The 21,394-nt window shown below is 40.9% G+C and overlaps 2 protein-coding genes and 1 long non-coding RNA gene across 3 annotated transcripts in view; all 3 read left to right on the top strand.

Annotated features, from left to right (window-relative positions):
* Positions 1 to 21,394, top strand: part of LOC125314673 (TMV resistance protein N-like) — a 416,296-nt gene that overhangs the window by 61,124 nt on the left and 333,778 nt on the right. The gene's annotated exons all lie outside the window — the stretch shown is intronic.
* Positions 1 to 21,394, top strand: part of LOC125314518 (disease resistance protein Roq1-like) — a 125,480-nt gene that overhangs the window by 9,070 nt on the left and 95,016 nt on the right. The window lies entirely within an intron of this gene.
* On the top strand, positions 1,553 to 21,367 carry LOC125314524. Its single transcript, XR_007197985.1, has 3 exons — positions 1,553 to 1,562; positions 2,086 to 2,087; positions 20,822 to 21,367. It is a non-coding gene; the product is annotated as an uncharacterized LOC125314524 (long non-coding RNA).

Below are 21,394 nucleotides of genomic sequence, written 5' to 3'. Positions count from 1 at the left end.
ATGCTTAGTCTCCACTTTTTCTCACAATTGGATCAAAGGTAAGCCCATAGTTCCTCCATTTTCTTAGATTGGTCAGGTAGGGGTTTGGATTAGGGTGAAGATATTGCCGGAAAATGACTTCCGGCTGTCGAAATCGTGCCTTTCTAATAGGTCGGGCCAGGTCCGTCTATCACATATTTGTTTGGACCATATTGACACATTTTCTTTTTTTTGTCCTAATTGGATCATACTCAACCTTCCCCAACCAAATTATATTCAAATAACTGAAATGAGCTTTAGATCTGAACGGTGTTTATTCCCATATGCGTAGCCGAAGCAGACGAGGCCCACTTAGTCGAGCTTAATCTATTTGAGGGTTGGGGGGGAATAGTTTAACGGCACACTTATTCAAGTCCTAATGACTTTATTTTAGCAGATGAAAATGTCCACGTCATATTATTTCTGATTGTCCAGTTTTATATGACCTAAGAAGTTGTAAACCCATTTAGATTGTTCCGTAATATAGACTAATGTGTCGTGGGTGAAACAAAGTACAGAATATTAAAGATAAGACTGACTTTTCTTAGAAACGAGTGAAATTATTTTAAAAAAAACTGTGCAATTTCAAGCAAAACTACGAGAAGCTCGGAATATATTGATTATACATGAAGGATAAGGATATCATAGGTGCCACAACTTTCGTACGATGTACCCTTTGAGTGCCATAACTTTTTTCTTTGACCACTTGAGTACCATAACTTTTTTTATTCGATCATTTGAATGTCATAACTTTTTTTTTTTCCGTTCACTTGAATGCGATATAGCATTTTAATCAATCACTTGAGTGACATAGCTTTTTAAGAATATTCACCAGAAGTGCTATGCGGCGTCATATTTTTGGCACTTGTGTGAACGTTTTTAACAAAATTTGCTACTTAAGTGATCGATTAAAAATTATGGCGCACGATGTAATGTTCTTTAGAAGTTATGAAACTCGTGGATGGGTGGGCAAGCACCCATGGAGGTGTAGGTAGCAATGGGGAACGAAGCAAGAGCGGCGGAGATTTTTAGCTGAGCGATTGAAGATGATGAATGCGATGAACAGTTCTTCACGAAGTATTGAAGAAGACAACAAACAGTGCACTTGTTTTTTTTTGCTTTTTCTTTTTCGTTTTCTTTTTCAATATGGTGCTCGCCTAGCGCCACATTAGAGCCAATTGTCGTCAAAAGTGCCACGTTGGATCCTCATTAGGTTTTTTAACGGTGATTGTGGATGGAATTGTAATGCAAGGTAAATGTGTTACAATGAGTATAGTTTAGAGTTTGTAGTGTTAACAAAAAAACAAATGTGCCATAGTGAGCATAATTAACGTTTTTTATGGTTTTTTTTTAATCCTTTACTGACCACTGAGTTAATGATATTTGGGAAGCTATGTTCCAAGTCTGTATTTCATTTAAGCGGCCACGGGTCACAGCATGAACAAGTCAAAGTCAAGCAATTCAACCCAAACGACACGCTTGATTCGGGAAGGGAACCTCCCCTCTTTTTTCGTTTGCTTTCCAGGAGTCCAGTCCACGTCGTCGTCCTTCATGCGTTTTGGGGTCGGCACTACACACAGACATGTGTGAAGATCGATAGAGGTAGGTCGGAATCCCTCTATGTATAATTCCAACTGAACTCCTTGCAAGCACTGCGTCATTTGGTCCCGGGCCAAACGATGAAGGGAGCTAAAATAAGGATTTGAAGAGGGGTCTTCCTTACGCAAAGCATTCATCCGGATTTATTCATTCCAAAAAAGAAAAAAAGAAAACAAAGGTCATTAGCAATTTTTTTTTTTTTTTTGGGTCGAATGTCATTAGCAATTTTATGTAAGCAGTCAAGGTGGTCCTTTATCTATTCCCAGCCAAAGTTCAAAGAGAGGTCTTTTTTTTTTTTTTGGCTCCAAATCAGCGCTCCCAGTCTCAGTCACGACTCACGAGCTAGAGCGGGGATTTCTCAGTCAGCTCGAGTTCACTGGATTGTGTTAGGATTGAGCGCACCATCACGACAGAATAAAGAGTAAACGCAAGAAAGAGAAATTAAGACATAATTAATTTGGTTTCGAGTGGTGAGAAATTGGAGTCTTTGGGACAAGGAAAAGAATCTCGTCCTCTGCAAACTTGGGCGTTGTTTTCTAGTCGGAAAGGCTACAAAAGACGAGCACGAGAGTCCCAATCAACAACCCCCCTACGTTGGCTTCAACCGTCAAATTGGTCATGTTACAGCAAAAAAAAAAAAGCCTGAACAACGAAACGGTACCATCCAACCGAACAGACAGCACGGATACGATCCAACCCGTACGTAACGTGTAGTCTAGTCACTGCCCCGGCCTTGTCTTCGGACCCCTGTCAATGCAAACCCAGGAAGAAGGCCCGAGAGAAAAAGAGCGACAGCGACGTGTAAGGAAGACCCCTCTTCAAATCCTCATTTTAGCTCCCTTCATCGTTTGGCCCGGGACCAAATGACGCAGTGCTTGCAAGGAGTTCAGTTGGAATTATACATAGGGGGTCGCGCTGCTGAGGTCCTTAATTTGGCTATTGACATTGCGAGACACTGAATGAAATATGAAGTTACGGAAATTGTAGGAATTGGTTTACTAAGGTAATAATTTTATCAAAAATGAAGGGATCAACACTTGTTTTTATCCAACAAACACACTTTAGTATCCAAAAGATGCTATTGTTGGTCTTTACCTTTGTTTTTTTTTTTTTTTTTGCAATTTTATGAATATTATGCGTTGTAGATATTCGGGAAAAGTTTTAGAAAAGTCTTAAATCACTTGCATTGGTGTCAATTTAATCCTAAAATTTTTAATTGTGCTAATTTAGTCATGTAAGCTACTACCCCGATAGTCCGACAATACCATCGGTTATTTCTGACCACACGATTTTTCAATCAATGAGCACTTTAGTGATAATGTGTGGATCTATGGTTGAAATTGTACAGTCTTTGACGGTACTATTAGACAAACATTTCTTTAATCCTAAACCTATCGAGAAGATGCTATCGAAATTCGTCGGTCTATGTTTTGATATTAGTGCGCCACAGATGCTTGGTATTCGCATCGCAACAAGACTCATCCCAACAAAATCACCACCATTCTAGCTCTACCAAAATTTCCAGGAAAAATCGAATTTTACCTGCGAAAGAGAGAAACAGGATAAGGGACAAAAAGTAATTAAAGGTAAAGGGAAGTGAGATGGCATCCACCAGATGGCCCATGTGATTCCAAAAAGTCTTAAGTCCAAGAGCAAATAAATACGATGTAAAAAAGGCTTTTCTAAATAGTTTCCTCGAGTAGGACATTTATATGGAACGATCACGAGGTTTTGAATCTAGTGGTAAAAATCAGAAGGTGTGCAGGCTTAAGATATCCATTTATGGACGCAAATAAGCCTCTAGAAGTTGGAACATCCGTTAGAGGGTCAGTGGAAGCGCAATTGCGTTTCTAGTTCCGTACGTCTATGATATATAAGAAGATCGGTGGAAGGTCAAATCATTTGGCTTCATTAAAAATCCAGATGAACCATGTGTATATAAAAAGGTCGGTGGAAGGGCAATTGCGTTTCTAATTCCGTACATTGATGATATACTCTTGATTGGGAATGGTATACTGATGATATCATCGATCAAACTATTCTTGTCACGTAAATCCTCCATAAAAGATTTAGGAGAGACAACCTATATTTTAGGTGTCACGACCTGAACCCTACGAGCCGTCGACATCCCACTTGGCCACGACCGTCTACAGTTCTCTAGGATCCAAAGGCCAACAAAATAAATTTTTGCGGAAGCAACAAAAATCTCCGTACAGAAAACCAATAACACTACAATAACTTGGGATGGTAAAAACAAAACACACATATGTACATATATACATAGTTGTTACAAACTGTCAAACCTAGGGCTTTAGGGGCCATTGTACAAGCCCGTGATCACCTATAACAAAGAGGCACGTGGTCGAAGCCCGCTACACAACCAAAATACAACACTCTACAAAAACTAAGAGGCCAACTATCCTAATCCTCGTCCTCGCTATTCAGCACAAACCCGTATCGGGCTGCCACCTCGTCCTCATCCAACTTTGGAGACTGCTCGGCATCCGAAGGCTCCACAACTTCGCCATCTTCTTCTCGCAGTACCGTAGTTACGGGGTCGGGCGCCAAAACTTCAGGTGCAGCATCGGGATTCACCACTTCTCCATCCGGAGGTGCAGGATTCACGGGATCGTACTCCCCAACTCCATTAAAGGGAACATTGAAACCGCTTAATGGTCCCACGGTTAGGTCCCCGTGGCGATAAGTCCATGCCACGTATATTTGAGGCTTCCAGTATAGTCTCCGGTGTCTACCCAAACTGTAGTTGCATATCTATAATAAACTTGATTCTCCCCGACAGGATACTCTGTCACCTGCGTATCCATGTCCCGAGGAATATCGAACTTCGGGGGCGAAACACTCATGGCTGAGGCGGAGGGTTTGAAAAACAACGAACCCACGATGGGGTGAGATAAAATCTCGATAGGAAAATCTCTAACCCTAGATCAGGTCGCTAATGCCTCCACAATTTCCAACAACTCTTTCCTTTTTACCAAAAATTCCACAATTAAATTCCAGAAAATTCCGTTATTTCTCCGAAAATTCTCACACCTTCCCAAATATTCTACGTTACTCCCGTTTCGGCGTTCCACGCCTCAGTCTAACAATAAAATATTCTACGTGCTCCGGGGCCCGTGTTTAACGCACCAGGCCATAATATAAATATCCACATTACTCCAAAAATTTCCATGTTACTCCGAAAATATTCCACGCTACTCCAGAAATATTCCACGTTACTCCAAAATATTCCACGTTACGCCACCGCAATCATATAAGTTCATAACATTGAGCCTCGGACCTTTATGGAACACGGCTCTATACCAGGGTCTCAGACACAGAGGAACACGACCCACAAATCTCGGTCTCGGACACATAGGAACACGACCGAATTAAGTCTCGGACAATTAGTCAAACACGACTCACTTTGGTCTCGGACGACTTAATTGAACACGACTTTCATACCTTCTCGGTCTCGGACAATCGGACGAATACGGCTCACTTTGGCCTCAGACGACTTGATTGAATACGACCTTCATATTTTCTCGGTCTCGAACAATCGGACGAATACGGCTCACTTTGGCCTCAGACGACTTGATTGAATACGACCTTCATATTTTCTCGGTCTCAGACAATCGGACGAATACGGCTCACTTTGGCCTCGAACGACTTGATTGAATACGATCCTCACATTTTCTGAGAATAGTTCGGGACCACATGATTCACTCATGTTAAAGAATTAATAAATCGGGACCATCCGATTAATTTATACTACCATAGAATTTAATCAATGTCATACGACCATATTATGCTAACGTAGCAATATATAAATAACGTACGATTAACATTATACTAACATGGGAATTTATCGGGGCCGAACAATAATAATTTTCTAACATGCAATTAATTTACGACTATAGTACTAAACTATAGTAATGCCATATTTAATTAACACCATGGCATAACAACATTGTGTCACATAAAATTAACTATAATTAAAATATAATCTAACCATGGTTTAAAAATTAACTAGAGTCAACAACTAATCTAACCATGATTAAATGATAGCATAAAGTAACTAGAGTTAGGCATAAAGTAACTAGAGTTAGTAAAGTAACCATGGTCCAACTTTGACCAAACAATTATCCTCTTGAATTTACTATTCATTTCAAGAACAAGTTTTCTCTCTCCTCCTTCATGCAATTTTCGGCCACCTCCATTCAAGCTCAATCTCAACAATTTCTTCATCAAAAATTCGCAAATACAAGGTCTCTTAGCAACCTAACCGCCTAATTTAGGTTTAGAAATAATCCTACCTCAAAAACTAGCAAAAACCTCCGTTGAACGGTTGATAAAAGCTTGAATTAAGCGGTGATTCCGGCGGTCCTTGCACGGCCGGCGACTTGACGATGATCTAGCAACTCCAAGCGATCCAAAGCGACTCCGGTGAGAGCTCAAAGAATTTTAGGTGAGAATGATGGTGAAGTAGAGAATTCGGCCAAGAGAGAAAGAGAGAGAAAAAGTGAGCTAAAGAGAGAAAGTTCTTGAAATATAAGGAGGAAGAAGACCAAAATAATAATTAATATAGGTTAGAATAATTATTGGGTGGGATATTCTTGGTGTCTTGAAAGTCAAGAGGGGTAAAAATAATTTTCCTCCCCACAAAGATTAGTCAATCTCGGCCAAGGGGAAAATTGACCAAAATACCCTTCGTTCCAAGTGAAAAATGGGGTATTTTTCAAGGGCAAATGGGTCCTTTCCCATTCCCAGTCCAAATCTATTTGTCCCGAACCTCTTTGGGGCGAACCGCGAAAGAATTGCACACTGGATGAGGAAACGTCCAAAAATTTATTTATTGAGACCCCCGAAGGTCCGACGTCAATTTTGAAGCTCGATTCGCGATCAATCTCGATCAATAGAATTTTCAGCGTATCTCAAACTAACGGGCGGCTTTTAGGAGTTACGCGTATCGACCCGTGATTAAAATCACGTTTAAGAATTGCTCGAGCCATGACGACCTTGGTTGTCATTCAATTGCAAGGGTCAATCACTAGTCCCGATGGACACGATCGTTAGAAAATAATTCGGGGACGTTCGGAACCCATACGAGGTCGAACGGAATCACCCGTGATCCAAGCGTAGGGTATTATCCAAATCGTTCCTAAATTATTCTAGGATCGGCCTATATTGGTCCAAAATATTCCCTCGACAATTTTCATGGCCAAAGAGTTAGTCCATGACCAAGTTCTTAGGTCCACGTACTTGATTTTCCTAGCTAACCATTCCCATTTGGTTAGTCTGCTCAAGATGGACCATTCATGAGTGAGATTAAACTGAAATACATCAATGAGACTTTTCATTTATTCAAGGCTTCAAAACGAGCCGGATTACAGGATGCCACATTAGGTATCAAGATCTATTGAGATAGATCGAAAAGATTGATTGGCCTTTCACAATCAACATACATAGATAAAGTGTTAACACGGTTTAACATGCAATGTTCCAAAAGAGGATTATTGCCTTTTAGGCATGGAAGCCGTCTTTCCAAGGAAATGTGTCCTACCACTCCCGAAGAAAGAGAGTAGATGGCAAAAGTACCTTACGCATCTGCTATTAGAAGCCTAATGTATGCTATGCTATGTACACAACCTGATATTGTGCATGCTGTAAGTTTTACTATCGGATATCGATCTGATTTAGGGGAAGAGCACTGGATAGTAGTCAATAATATCTTTAAGTACTTGCGAATAACTAAGGATTTATACTTTGATATATGGAGAAGGAGAATTTAAAGTTGAAGCTTACACTGATTTCGATTTTCAATCGGATCCGAATGACTATAAGTCTACATCCGGGTTTGTCTTTACACTCAATGGTGGTGCGGTTAGTTGGAAGAGTTCCAAACAGAGCATAGTTGTTGATTCCACCACCGAGGCAGAGTATGTAGCCGCTTCTGAAGCAACAAATGAATTAGCTTGGATGAAGAAGGTCATTTCTAAACTTGGAGTAGTTCTTCCCATTGAGCAGCCGATTACATTGTTTTGTGACAATGATGGGGCAATATCTCAACCTAAGGAATTGAGGTCTCACAAAAAATCCAAGCACAATGAGAGACGCTTCCATCTCATCGGAGAAATAGTTGGTAGAGGTGATATCGCCTTGTAGAAAAATTGCCTCAGCAGAAAACGTGGCGCATCCCTTTACTAAGGCATTATGTGACATCCTCGTAATCCGACAGTCGGACCTTCAGGGGTTTAAAAAAAAAATAAAAATTTTGGACGTTTCCTCATCCTGGGTGCAATTCCTTCGCGGTTCGCCCCAAAGAGGTTCAGGAAAAATAGATTTGACCTGAATATGGGAAAGGACCCATTTACCCTCGAAAAATACCCCATTTTTAACTTGGAACGAAGGGTATTTTGGTCATTTTACCCCTTGGCCGAATTTTGACTATTTTTGGTGGAGAAAATCACCAATTTGTCCCTCTTGACTTTCAAGACACCAAAATATCCCACCCAATAATTATTTTAAGCTATATTAATTATTTTGGCTTTCTTCTTCTTCATTTTTCAAGACCCCTTTCTCTCTCTAGCTCACTCCCTCTCTTGGCCGAACTCACCCTTGCTCATTCTCTCCCTCATCGAAAATTCTTCAAACAACCGCCGGTGTCGCCTTGAACCGCCGGGAGCTCGACTACCGCTGTGAGCTACTCGGAGTCGCCGGATTTCCGTGGGTTAAAGCCGGTCAAGAGGAGTTGCCGGAGCCGCCGGATTAGGGTCAAAATTTTTCTTGGTTTCTCGCCGGAAAACTTGCTAAAATAGTGGTAAGTTGGTCCCTAACCTTATATTAGGTATCTAGGATGCTAATGGACTTGAGATTTGGTAGATTTGGGTGAAAAATTGGTTGTTTTTGGCCATTTTTATGCCTTGGCCGAGAATGAATATTTGGAGGAGAGAGAAAGCTTGTTCTTGCATGAATAGTAAAGTCAAGAAGATAATAGTGGTCAAAGTTTAACTATGGTTACTTTATGCCCTAACTAGAGTTACTTTATGCTATTGTTTAACCAAGGTTAGGTTAGTATTTGACTCTAGTTAATTTTTGAACCATGGTTAGTTAATATATTAACTAGGGTTACTTTTATGTGATATAAAGTTGTTATGCCATGGTACTAAATAAATGTGGCATTAGTACTATAGTTTAGTACTATAGTAGAATTATTTTATATGTTAGAAAATTATTATTGTTCGGCCGTGATAAATTTCCACGTTAGTATAATTTTAATGGTACGTGATTTATAAATTGCTACGTTAGCGTAATATGGTTGCATGACGTGGATTGGATACTATGGTAGTGTTAATTGATCGGGTAGTATGAATTAATATTTGGTTTAGTGTGGATTAATCGGGTGATCCCGAATTATTAATTCTCTAACGTGAGTGAATCACGTGGTCCCGAACTATTCTAAGAAAATGATAAGGTCGTATTCAATCAAGTCGTCTGAGGCCAAAGTGAGCCGTATTCGTCCGATTGTCCGAGACCGAGGAAATGTGAGGGTCGTATTCAATCAAGTCGCCTGAGGCCAAAGTGAGCCGTATTCGTCCGATTGTCCGAGACCGAGAAAGTAAGAAAGTCGCGTTCAATTAAGTCGTCCGAGACCAAAGTGAGTCGTGTTCGACTAATTGTCCGAGACTTGATCCGGTCGTGTTCCTATGTGTCCGAGACCGAGATCCGTGGGTCGTATTCCTATGTGTCCGAGACCCTGGTATATATATAGAGCCGTGTTCCATAAAGGTCCGAGGCTCAATGTTATGAACTTATTTGATGGCGGTGGAGTAACGTGGAATATTTCGGGAGTAACGTGGAATATTCTGGTATAACGTGGAATATTTCCGGAGTAACGTGGAATATTCCGGAGCGACGTGAAATACTTCCGGAGTAACGTGGAATATTTTCGGAGTGCCGTGGAATATTTTCGGGGTAACGTGGAAATTTTTGGAGTAAGGTGGACATTTATATTATGGCCTGGTGTGCTAAAAACGGGCCCTGGGAGCACGTAGAATATTTTATTGTTAGGCCGAGGCGTGGAACGCCGAAACGGGAGTAACGTAGAATATTGGAGAAGGTGTGAGAATTTTCAGAGAAAGAACGGAATTTTCTGGAATTAAATTGTGGAATTTTTGGGAAGAAAGAAGAATTATTGGAAATTGTTCACTGAAAAATGTGTCTGGAGGCACTAGAGCCCTAATCTAGGATTAGGGGCTAGCTTACTGAGATTTTATCTCACCCCGTCGTGGGTTCGTTGTTTTTTCGAGACCACCCGCCTCGGCCATGAGTGTTACGCCCAGAGATTCAGTATTCCCTAATGTCATGGTACCGGGAGAAGATGGGAGGTTGTAGAGCCATCGGATGCGGAACAGCCCACCGAGCTTGACGAGGATGAGCTGGAGGCGAGAGATGATATAGTACCGGATAGCGAGAACGATGCCTAGGGTAGTTGGCCTCTTGACTTTTGCTGGCTGTTTTATTTGGGATGTATAGTAGGCTTCGACCACGTAATCTTTTTGTTTTAGTGGTCATAGGCTTGTACAAAGGCCTCCGAAGCCGTAGATTTGGAAAATTGTATAGAACGTGTGGATATGTATATAAGTTTGTTTTTACCGTCCCAAGTCATCGTGATGTTAATTGTTTCTGTACGGGGATTTGTTTTTGCTTCCACATGAATTTGTTGGCCTTTGGATCCTGGAGAACTGTACATAAGTGTGGCCAGGTGGGATGTCGATGAGCTCGCGGGGTTCGGGTCGTAACATCCCCGTTTGGAGTGGTATCGAGCAAGGTCTCGCTCGATCAAATGAGATTGAGACTTGGAGTAATAAGGAGTGATGACTTGAGGACGATTAGATATTGGGACCCTTAGGATAAGACATTGATTTCTCAATCTTGAGGATTATAGGCTTGAACTTGTATTGTATTCGAATGGTTCTAGTATCGTTTTATTTTATTAGTAAACTTGGGTGATGATATTATTGAGGTTTATAAGCGAGAAAGCAGGAAATTGAAGAGTCCTAAGTATGGATTTTGAGGTTGTACATGTAGTTGAGGTTAATAGATGATTGCTTTTGAATAAAGAGTCGGTTGGATTATATGACTATGATTATGGTTTGTCGATAACTCAACTTGAAGAATATGCTAGAACGTAAGCAATGGATCTATGAGATGTGGCAGTCATTGGTGGAATTAGAGATCTTCCGTAGATAAGAATTGATCTGGAAACTACTATGGTACGTCGAGTAACGAGGACAATCGGGTGGTGCTTGTATTTGTGGCATTAAAATGAAAGTCGAGGGATGTGCACGCGTGAGCTTATCACTATCAGACCTAATAAACTGTTGCTTGGTATGGGACAAGTTGACGGGATACCTATAAACCGTAATGAAGCATGGTATGGGACATGTGGAACGGGACTTTCTCCGTAGATGTATGACTTGGGACAACCCGCAACGACCGTGTCCGATGAGGGCGGGGAGTGATCGCCGGGACGAGAGGTCCGGACAAGGAGCGGCTCCCGACGGGCTTCTAAGATATCAAGGAGGCGAGAATGACCCGGGCCATAAATTGAAAAGGAAAGTCTAGGTATCGGGTTAAGTCTGATCTTGATTAAGAGACGTATTGCACTAAGTTGATCCTCAAGGTGAAATTTCAAAATTTGCTTGGCATTTGTGATGGCGCTTGGGATTGGCATGATTAAAGGCTTCGTCTTTGGGCGGTGGATGCCGTTATGTAGTTGGCATCATGTGATTGTTATGGTAAAGGTCTAACCGAGAGATTAGACGGCGTGTGAGGTTCATACCTCGTTGAACTGGTATCTTCTAAAAGTGTGACAGTCTATTGTGTTCGTATTAGAGGAACATGTGCCTTTATAGTTAAAGTATGAGCGATTGACTCATTGAAGTAATGTCTTGAATAATTGCTTGATGTTGGCCTAGTTGAGGCATGCCTAGTAATTGGTGGTTAATTGAGAAATTGCCTCGTTGAGGCTGACTTGATAGATAGTCACCGGTTAAGGGTGACTTGGAACCCTTGGATAATTGGCCAGTAGCCGAGAGTTACCTAAGAACCACTGGGTGGTTGATTGCTGGTGACAGATAATGAGAGGAGCATCCTGGAATTGCTAGACTCGAGTAGATGACTTAAGTCTTTAATTCCTAGAGGGAATTGTAGTGGTTCAAGTGCCATAAGAACCTAATGAGGTCGAACGACCGCAGTATGGTCACTAGATGAGCATTTTGCTCGAGTATGAAAAATATGAGAAGATTCAAGAACTGAAAGGAATCATGATAAGTGAGCAAAGATGAACCACGAGAGTATGAGCGCTGGAAGAGCGTGTGGCTCGAGCTTGTAAGTTGTGCGAGACCCTAGAGTTGAAGGGGTCAAGAGAACCTTGAGAGGAATTTGAAATTCGATGGGTAGGCGACTCAAGAAGGAGCTGCCGTTGTTGCCCAAAGCGAGATAAGACCGCTACGTTGATTGTGTTGTTAGCAAAGTGAGCTCGTGGGAAAGACGATAGAGAATGGAAAAGAAAATTGTTTGAAAGAAAGCTGCGGAAGGATGCATAAGAGTGAGATTGATTAAGTTTGATGGAGAGAGAGTGAATTGAAATTGCCTCCCTTTGGATTGAGGGTTTCGTGAGAAAACCTTAGAAGTTTTGGGTGCACTAAAGAAAGAAAGTGACCCTGGCGGTGATTAGCCTTAAGAGGCTATTGATGATTGGTGAAATGTCACCAAATGAAGAGTTTTCCTTGCGGGCATCGTACTGTCTAGATCGCCTTTCTTGAGTTGTTTAATGGAAGTACCTTCCCGGGATTGCTTGAGAGCAAAGGTTGTGGGGATCCTAATAATCTTGCAAGGATCCGAGGACAATCGACCAATGTGAGACAGAGTTCTCAAAGTCGTTTAAGCATATGTTAAATGTGGTCAAGGATCCTTTGAATAAAACCTGAAGTCCCCGAGTAGATTTGAATTCGGGAGCCTTATGGCTAGTTGTTATTCCCGAGTCCGAGGAATTGTAATAGATTTTAATGAAGGGAGCGGATGATTGGAAGACATATGAATAAGAGAACCCTTGCTCATGGATTTCGAGCAAATAAATGTTCATTATGGAACATGGAGTGTGCCTGCGAGAAACGGCTATTGCCTTGGCGTAAGACTCGTAATGAGAGATTGATGTTTTGTTTCTTCCGTCGTGAGGAAAATTAAGGAAGAAGTTATGTCAATTGTTTGATCTTGTTGAATAAAATAGGATTAATTAAGGATGAATCGGGACCACTGGAAGTGACATTGTGTGTTATTACCCTAAAGAGTAGGGTGTCGTTCTTAAAGGGGTGATTGGACCATGAGATGGTCGTGGAGGGAAAGGAAAGTGAATGGACTTGATAGTCCTGGTTATTTGTAATTTTATTGATTGGTTGAGCAAGCGAAAAGAGTGTCTAGAGTGTAATTACAAAGTGACTTGAGGAAGTCAAGTTGCATGTTCAAGTGTGGATTTATGGTGATTAAGGAGGAACCTCGATTCCTTGAAACCTTGTCACCCGAGGTGATTGAGTCTCCGGAAGAAGAATATCGAGTATGGTGGCATCTAAATCCTGAAGTACAAACTCTGTAGTTGACATAGACTCCAAGATTGACGTCCCGTGGAATGGGAAAGACGAGGGGGATTCGAAGTAAGAGAATGCCACCGAAGTGTATATTTTCCTTCATGGGGAAAGAGCCTTAGTGTGGAAGGAAGAGAAAATACTAACTGTCTTAATATTAAGATTGAGTGTCAGAACCGAGAAAGAGGACACAAAACTTGGATGATTCCTAAAAGTGAAGTTCGAGAAACTGTCTTGTAGATGGCATTGAATCTTAGGACATGTCGATGTCCAGTTGAATGAATGAAATCAAGATAGGGTTGCATTAGTTGGTTGTGAAACCAAGAGGCCAAGGCAATAATGCTTCCTAAGGAAAGAATGACGAAAATGAACAAAATGTTGTATGGTCCAAGTGGAGACCCTTGACAACAGAGGGCCAAGGTTTGAGCTCTTAAGTAAGATGTATGAAGAGCAGTTTGAATGTTCTACGTCTAGTGATAAGAAACTGATGATAGTCAACTTGAGTATCCAAGGAATAATTGGATTGGTTGTTATCGTCTTGAGAGACGATGGAGGGACTCATTTAAGGAGTCATAAGAAACATGGACAGCTTTTAAGAGTATCTTATGGACTCTAAGGAGATGCTCGTTGTATGCTAAATGAGAAGAGAACAAATTGTAGACCTGATGTGGCAAGATTCCTCGGTTATGAAATTTGTGGGAAATGAAATCCCTGTGGAGCCTTTGAGGATTGGAATGAGTGATGAATCGACTAGGGTCGATTTGAGTTGCCGAAACTTAAAGTTTCTTGGGATTGATGGATTGTTATAGACAGATTGTGGAAGGATTCCCCATGGGAGCTGTCCCATTGATGAAATGGGCTAAGGACGAGATGTAACGTGTGAATGAACGTGAAAAGAGTCTTTGAGGACTTGAGTCAAGTTGATGACTAAGCTGTTAATGGCATTATTGTTTGAATCAAAGGGATCAAGAGAATCATAATGATGTGATGTGGAAGGGAGAAATTGAGGCGTAACAAGGCAATCCGAAGATGGTTGTGCGAATAGGGTGTGACAATAAGACCTTACGAGTTGGAATGCTCGAGTGTATGACCGGAGTTGGTTTGCTAATGTCCTCCGGACAAAGTTTGGGAAACATGGTTTGGTTGGAAAAAGATTTTGAATCTATATCTACCACAAGAAAATAAGGTAGTAGTTTCCCGAGAGGAATTGAACGAGAGGCAACGCTAATGTTTGAAATTACTTATGGATATGAGAGCGTTGCTTGTATAAAGAAAAACCTCAACGTTATGTGAACTATAGGAGGTTGAGAGCACCGACGCGTAAAAGGGAATTGAAGGAAAGTCACGTGGAACAAAGAGATTACCCAAGTATTATTACTGCGATGCCCATATCGCTAAGGAGGGACGGATTAATTAGCGGATGCTTATAATTGAGAATTGAGCAATGTGTAATTGGTGATAGAGGGACAGATCTTCCCTCGAGAAATAAGAGATTAAACTTCTAAATTGGAAGTTTTCCAATTGGCTAGTTTGATGGCTACTTGAAGCATCAAGCCCGAAGGTCGAAAGGAATTGAGATGTGGCGATGAATGGACTCGGACTTCTAAGGGTCGTGGAAACGAATAGAATAAGGAGGAAATCCAGACTTCTGAGTACTTGGAAAAGAAACCTCGAAGTTGAGGATAGAAACCTTGAAGCTCAATAGACGAGTGTACGAGTTCAATAGTGGAGAGGAATCTAAAGATATGACCTCATCGAAATTTGAGGGGAGAATTACGGTGTCCAATGAAATGGACTGAATGTTGGATCGATCTTACATGTGGTCAAGGATGAGACATGCCGGCTAAGAAGAGGCATGACCTTGAAAATCGAAAGATTACTATGATCGTTGAAGGTTTTCAAATGGAATTAAGAGCAGATTACTATGAAAGTAATCTTGAACTTACTTAAGGAGTCGAGAAGGTTACGACTCGATTTGAATAATAGAGGGCAAGTTGATAAAGGCCATGAGTCTTATGCAATGCTTTGGAAAGACCTTCATCCGAATTAGAAAAGCTGGATTGTAGTGAGGTATGCATGTTATTCTTGGACCAATAGACAATTGAAGAGGTGATTTGAATACTCAAGGGCATGCTACCAACAGATTTTGCGAATGTCAAAAGGGAAGAGGAAGGTGAACATAGTGGAGGACCAAAGAAAACGAGTTCAAAGGATGAAAACCATTGCTGTTGAGGACGTTGTCGAAGTGTCAAATGACGACAATGACTACTTTGGAAAGCATGGTAGCGATGAGGCATCAGTACCCCCTAAAACGAGATGATTGGAGAATTGCAAATTTCGAGGACGAAATTTTTGTAAGGAGGGAAGAATTGTGACATCCTGTAATCCGGCAGGTCGGACCTTCGGGGGTTTAAAAAAAAAATAAAAATTTTGGACGTTTCCTCATCCCGGGTGCAATTCCTTCGCGGTTCGCCCCAAAGAGGTTCAGGAAAAATAGATTTGGACTGGATATGGGAAAGGACCCATTTACCCTCGAAAAATACCCCATTTTTAACTTGGAACGAAGGGTATTTTGGTCATTTTACCCCTTGGCCGAATTTTGACTATTTTTGGTGGAGAAAATCACCAATTTGTCCCTCTTGACTTTCAAGACACCAAAATATCCCACCCAATAATTATTTTAAGCTATATTAATTATTTTGGCTTTCTTCTTCTTCATTTTTCAAGACCCCTTTCTCTCTCTAGCTCACTCCCTCTCTTGGCCGAACTCACCCTTGCTCATTCTCTCCCTCATCGAAAATTCTTCAAACAACCGCCGGTGTCGCCTTGAACCGCCGGAGCTCGACTACCGCCGTGAGCTACTCGGAGTCGCCGGATTTCCGTGGGTTAAAGCCGGTCAAGAGGAGTTGCCGGAGCCGCCGGATTAGGGTCAAAATTTTTCTTGGTTTCTCGCCGGAAAACTTGCTAAAATAGTGGTAAGTTGGTCCCTAATCTTATATTAGGTATCTAGGATGCTAATGGACTTGAGATTTGGTAGATTTGGGTGAAAAATTGGTTGTTTTTGGCCATTTTTATGCCTTGGCCGAGAATGAATATTTAGAGGAGAGAGAAAGCTTGTTCTTGCATGAATAGTAAAGTCAAGAAGATAATAGTGGTCAAAGTTTAACTATGGTTACTTTATGCCCTAACTAGAGTTACTTTATGCTATTGTTTAACCAAGGTTAGGTTAGTATTTGACTCTAGTTAATTTTTGAACCATGGTTAGTTAATATATTAACTAGGGTTACTTTTATGTGATATAAAGTTGTTATGCCATGGTACTAAATAAATGTGGCATTAGTACTATAGTTTAGTACTATAGTAGAATTATTTTATATGTTAGAAAATTATTATTGTTCGGCCGTGATAAATTTCCACGTTAGTATAATTTTAATGGTACGTGATTTATAAATTGCTACGTTAGCGTAATATGGTTGCATGACGTGGATTGGATACTATGGTAGTGTTAATTGATCAGGTAGTATGAATTAATATTTGGTTTAGTGTGGATTAATCGGGTGATCCCGAATTATTAATTCTCTAACGTGAGTGAATCACGTGGTCCCGAACTATTCTAAGAAAATGATAAGGTCGTATTCAATCAAGTCGTCTGAGGCCAAAGTGAGCCGTATTCGTCTGATTGTCCGAGACCGAGGAAATGTGAGGGTCGTATTCAATCAAGTCGTCTGAGGCCAAAGTGAGCCGTATTCGTCCGATTGTCCGAGACCGAGAAAGTAAGAAAGTCGTGTTCAATTAAGTCGTCCGAGACCAAAGTGAGTCGTGGTTCGACTAATTGTCCGAGACTTGATCCGGTCGTGTTCCTATGTGTCCGAGACCGAGATCCGTGGGTCGTATTCCTATGTGTCCGAGACCCTGGTATATATATAGAGCCGTGTTCCATAAAGGTCCGAGGCTCAATGTTATGAACTTATTTGATGGCGGTGGAGTAACGTGGAATATTTCTGGAGTAACGTGGAATATTCTGGTATAACGTGGAATATTTCCGGAGTAACGTGGAATATTCTGGAGCGACGTGAAATACTTCCGGAGTAACGTGGAATATTTTCGGAGTGCCGTGGAATATTTTCGGGGTAACGTGGAAATTTTTGGAGTAAGGTGGACATTTATATTATGGCCTGGTGTGCTAAAAACGGGCCCTGGGAGCACGTAGAATATTTTATTGTTAGACCGAGGCGTGGAACGCCGAAACGGGAGTAACGTAGAATATTGGAGAAGGTGTGAGAATTTTCGGAGAAAGAACGGAATTTTCTGGAATTAAATTGTGGAATTTTTGGGAAGAAAGAAGAATTATTGGAAATTGTTCACTCGAGAAATGTGTCTCGGGAGGCACTAGAGCCCTAATCTAGTATTAGGGGCTAGCTTATCGAGATTTTATCTCACCCCGTCATGGGTTCGTTGTTTTTCGGACCACCCGCCTCAGCCATGAGTGTTCTCGCCCAGGAGATTCGGTATTCCCTAATGTCATGGTACCGGGAGAAGATGGGAGGTTGTAGAGCCATCGGATGCGGAACAGCCACCCGAGCTTGACGAGGATGAGCTGGAGGCGAGAGATGATATAGTACCGGATAGCGAGAACGATGCCTAGGGTAGTTGGCCTCTTGACTTTTGCTGGCTGTTTTATTTGGGATGTATAGTAGGCTTCGACCACGTAATCTTTTTGTTTTAGTGGTCATAGGCTTGTACAGTGGCCTCCGAAGCCGTAGATTGGGAAAATTGTATAGAACGTGTGGATATGTATATAAGTTTGTTTTTACCGTCCCAAGTCATCGTGATGTTAATTGTTTCTGTACGGGGATTTGTTTTTGCTTCCGCATGAATTTGTTGGCCTTTGGATCCTGGAGAACTGTACATAAGTGTGGCCGGGTGGGATGTCGATGAGCTCGCAGGGTTCGGGTCGTGACACATTACCTCGGTCTTCTTTTGAAAGACACCTTGATAAAATGGGTTTGAGGTACCGGACTAGTTGGCTTTAGTGCAAATGGGAGATTGTTAGAGATATGTCCTAAAACAACTATGTAATAGTTACATGTTGGGAATTTCAGTTGTATTTCAATTAATGACAAAGACGTATTTATTCATTTGTCCAATTATTTAAATATATGAATAAATTTCTTAAGATCAGTTTGACTAGACCTATTCTTAAGACGTTGAGAATATGTATGATAGGTTAACAGTTAAATTGAATCTTTAAATTGTTCCCGGTCAATGGATCATTGATTGGATATCAATGATCATGTTGAGACCGGTGTGTTCTTAACTTCATCATTGAGCATTAGACACTTAAGGGAATGACAAGTCACGAGTCATTGGGTATTACGATGCCCGAGTTAGAACACGGGCGCTTATCTCAAACAAGTTCGCTGAATGTGACACGTATTGAACGATTAGCGATATGGAAGTGTTTAGTGTGGTCAATGTCTAATCGTTCATGCTTTAGTCTTGTGTAAATAATCTTTTGACCCGAGGCATAGTTTTGACTTGTGTGTTGGATAGCTGTGGTTCGCAAGTGTGCATATTGGCGATTCGTTGATCCATCTCTATACTTGATGGTCATAGTTCATGCATATGCGAAGTCACACGTGTGCGCAAAATGGAATCTGTCTTCATGTTAGATGCAAGGTATGATATCCTATGTGATCTAGTTATGACAATGCATTGAAATCCTCGGTCGGAGTTGTAACAGAGAATGAAATATTCATGTTTCATATTAATGCATGTCGATTAGATTTGTGTATATGATCGAATTGGTGTCTTGACAATTATTCCATAGTCTTTGTTCGATCGAGATATAGTAAGAAAAAGGGATTGAATTACACTGTAACCAAAGCCGGCATGTTCATTATGTTCTTAAAGAATTCACATTATCCGGATAGTCATGACATATTGCTAGATGTCACTCATGGCATATAGGACCTACAAGTTAATCGGGACAATCAATTTTCTTGAAAGTACTAATGTGTCGGTGCATGTCTTATTGCCAGCTCAAGAATGAACTTAGGATGTCAATACATAACGACGTTGAACGTGGAAGATAATATTGCAAATATGTTTGCAATGATGGCTACCAAATTAAGTCGGGCGGAAATTAAATTAAATCTGATTTAATTTTAATTTTATTTTTGGTCATAGGCACTCGTGCATAAGATGCATGCTCAAAGTGAATGTATACTAATATGTCCATGTTACATATATTCTTAAGGGATTTTTTTTCTTTATAATAATAATAATTGTTATTGTTAATTATAAAGAAAAAAAAGGATATGCGCATGGTCAGCAACGACTGATCGTGGGTTTTTTTATTAAAAAAAAATTGCAGATTTGAAGAGACCAAAAAGGCATGCCATTAGAGCTTGTGGGTTCATTGAAGTATATGTGCAATTTTGAGAGTGAACGTAAGATAAAAACTCTCTCACTTTTGTTCTTACTGTGACCAAACTATTGAGAGCACGGAGAGTTCCCTTCACACGATTGCTAGCACAATTGTTATGGTGATTATCCGCATTGTCTTTTCCTGTTTGTCGTACAATTGGTGGTGTATCTGAACTAGAGACCCGACACTTGTGGAGCTCGAATCAAAGAATATCTGAACCTTCTCGTTTCAAGCATGCTTCAAGAGGTTACCCGTTAACGCCTTTCGTTAAATATGATTTTTGATTGAAACGCACAAACAACGCTTCTAGAGATACATATATGGGTTTATTTATTTCTGCAGCGTTTTATATTTTACTTGCCTATGCATGTTTCGTGTATCCCAACAACAAGGCATTATAATAATATTGCCCAATAAGGATCATGTCTTTGCACATTTGCTTCAACTATATGTTTATAATTTATTATTACAAAGTGCTTTTATTGTTTGCGCACACTTATGCCTGGCAACATGGATTTGCATGTTTAGCAATAAATATCGGAAAAGATTGCATGAACTTAGTGTTTACTAAACGAAAAAAGGTGCTAATTTTTGGGCGTTAGTTTAATGAAACGTAACCAAGTCCATGTATCCAATACTCTGGACCGCTGAGGTAAAGTGATCTCTAACGCTTTCTTAGGCTCTTAATTGGCCTAGTAAAAGATTGGTGCAATTCTAGTCTCATTCAATCAAATCGTAAATGAAAATTCTAAGTTGTTGTCCATAGGGCTTAGAAGAGTCCCCGCGAAATGTAAGTGCCACCTCCCGAGAGCACTATTTGCGCCTGCCTAACAATCCATTAGCTCTCTCTGGCTTCACGTCAAGAGGGCAGCCACAAGGGAAAGGGAAAAAAATGAAAGCAGAAATAACGGAATTTTACCGCGGAACAGCATTATAACAAAGCCCTATTCTCTCCTGGTTAACATTAATCGGACACATTACATAGCTTTTGCAGCGAAATGTCGGAAAAGAGGTCGATGCTTCATGTGAGATCCAAATATTAGACAATGGCCAAAAGATGTTTTGGTGATCGTCAGGCTTGTATTCATTGCAATCGGATCATGTGTGTCTTACGTATTTCCCCTGCAGAAAGCTGTTTAAAGTAGGGGAGCTTCTACGAAACGATTGGAGCCATTTCCAAGTTTGCCTTAGACCATCGAAAGGAAGCTTAAAAAAGTGTGGATTCTGTCTAATATGCGAGTAACAGGAGGATGATCTGAGGATCGTGCTACAACACCATCAGCCTATCGAAGAAACAAATTGGAAGATCAAGGAAAGAGACTGGGAAGAAGACAACTCAATACACACCGCGGTAGAGGAAAGCAGATCGACTTCAACAAAGAAGAGCAGATTGTCTTAACTATGGCGAGACTATGGGTTCCACTTGCCAACGGAAGCGTATCGAATTGGTGACGACTTGCTGCGGAAGTTATCTAGGGGGAGCAGACCGAGGGATGCGATTCCGATGCCTTTTGAATTTTCCCTATTTCCGTCTCTACTAGAAATTTTCCCTCTCCTTCTTTATGAACGGTGATGCAGAGTGCAATAACACAAGATTAGATGGATTCTTGTTGAATGGCCACGGTATTCCAAGTTGCTCTGTGAAATTTATCGGATAGACCTCTTTTACCTCTCTTAATCCAATCAATGCTTCCTTCTCTATAGT

The sequence above is a fragment of the Rhodamnia argentea genome, chromosome 4 (assembly GCF_020921035.1).
Source record: "Rhodamnia argentea isolate NSW1041297 chromosome 4, ASM2092103v1, whole genome shotgun sequence".
Classification (NCBI taxonomy): domain Eukaryota; kingdom Viridiplantae; phylum Streptophyta; class Magnoliopsida; order Myrtales; family Myrtaceae; genus Rhodamnia; species Rhodamnia argentea.
Note: the sequence above shows the minus strand (reverse complement) of the source record. Positions and strands in the feature narration are given on the sequence as shown.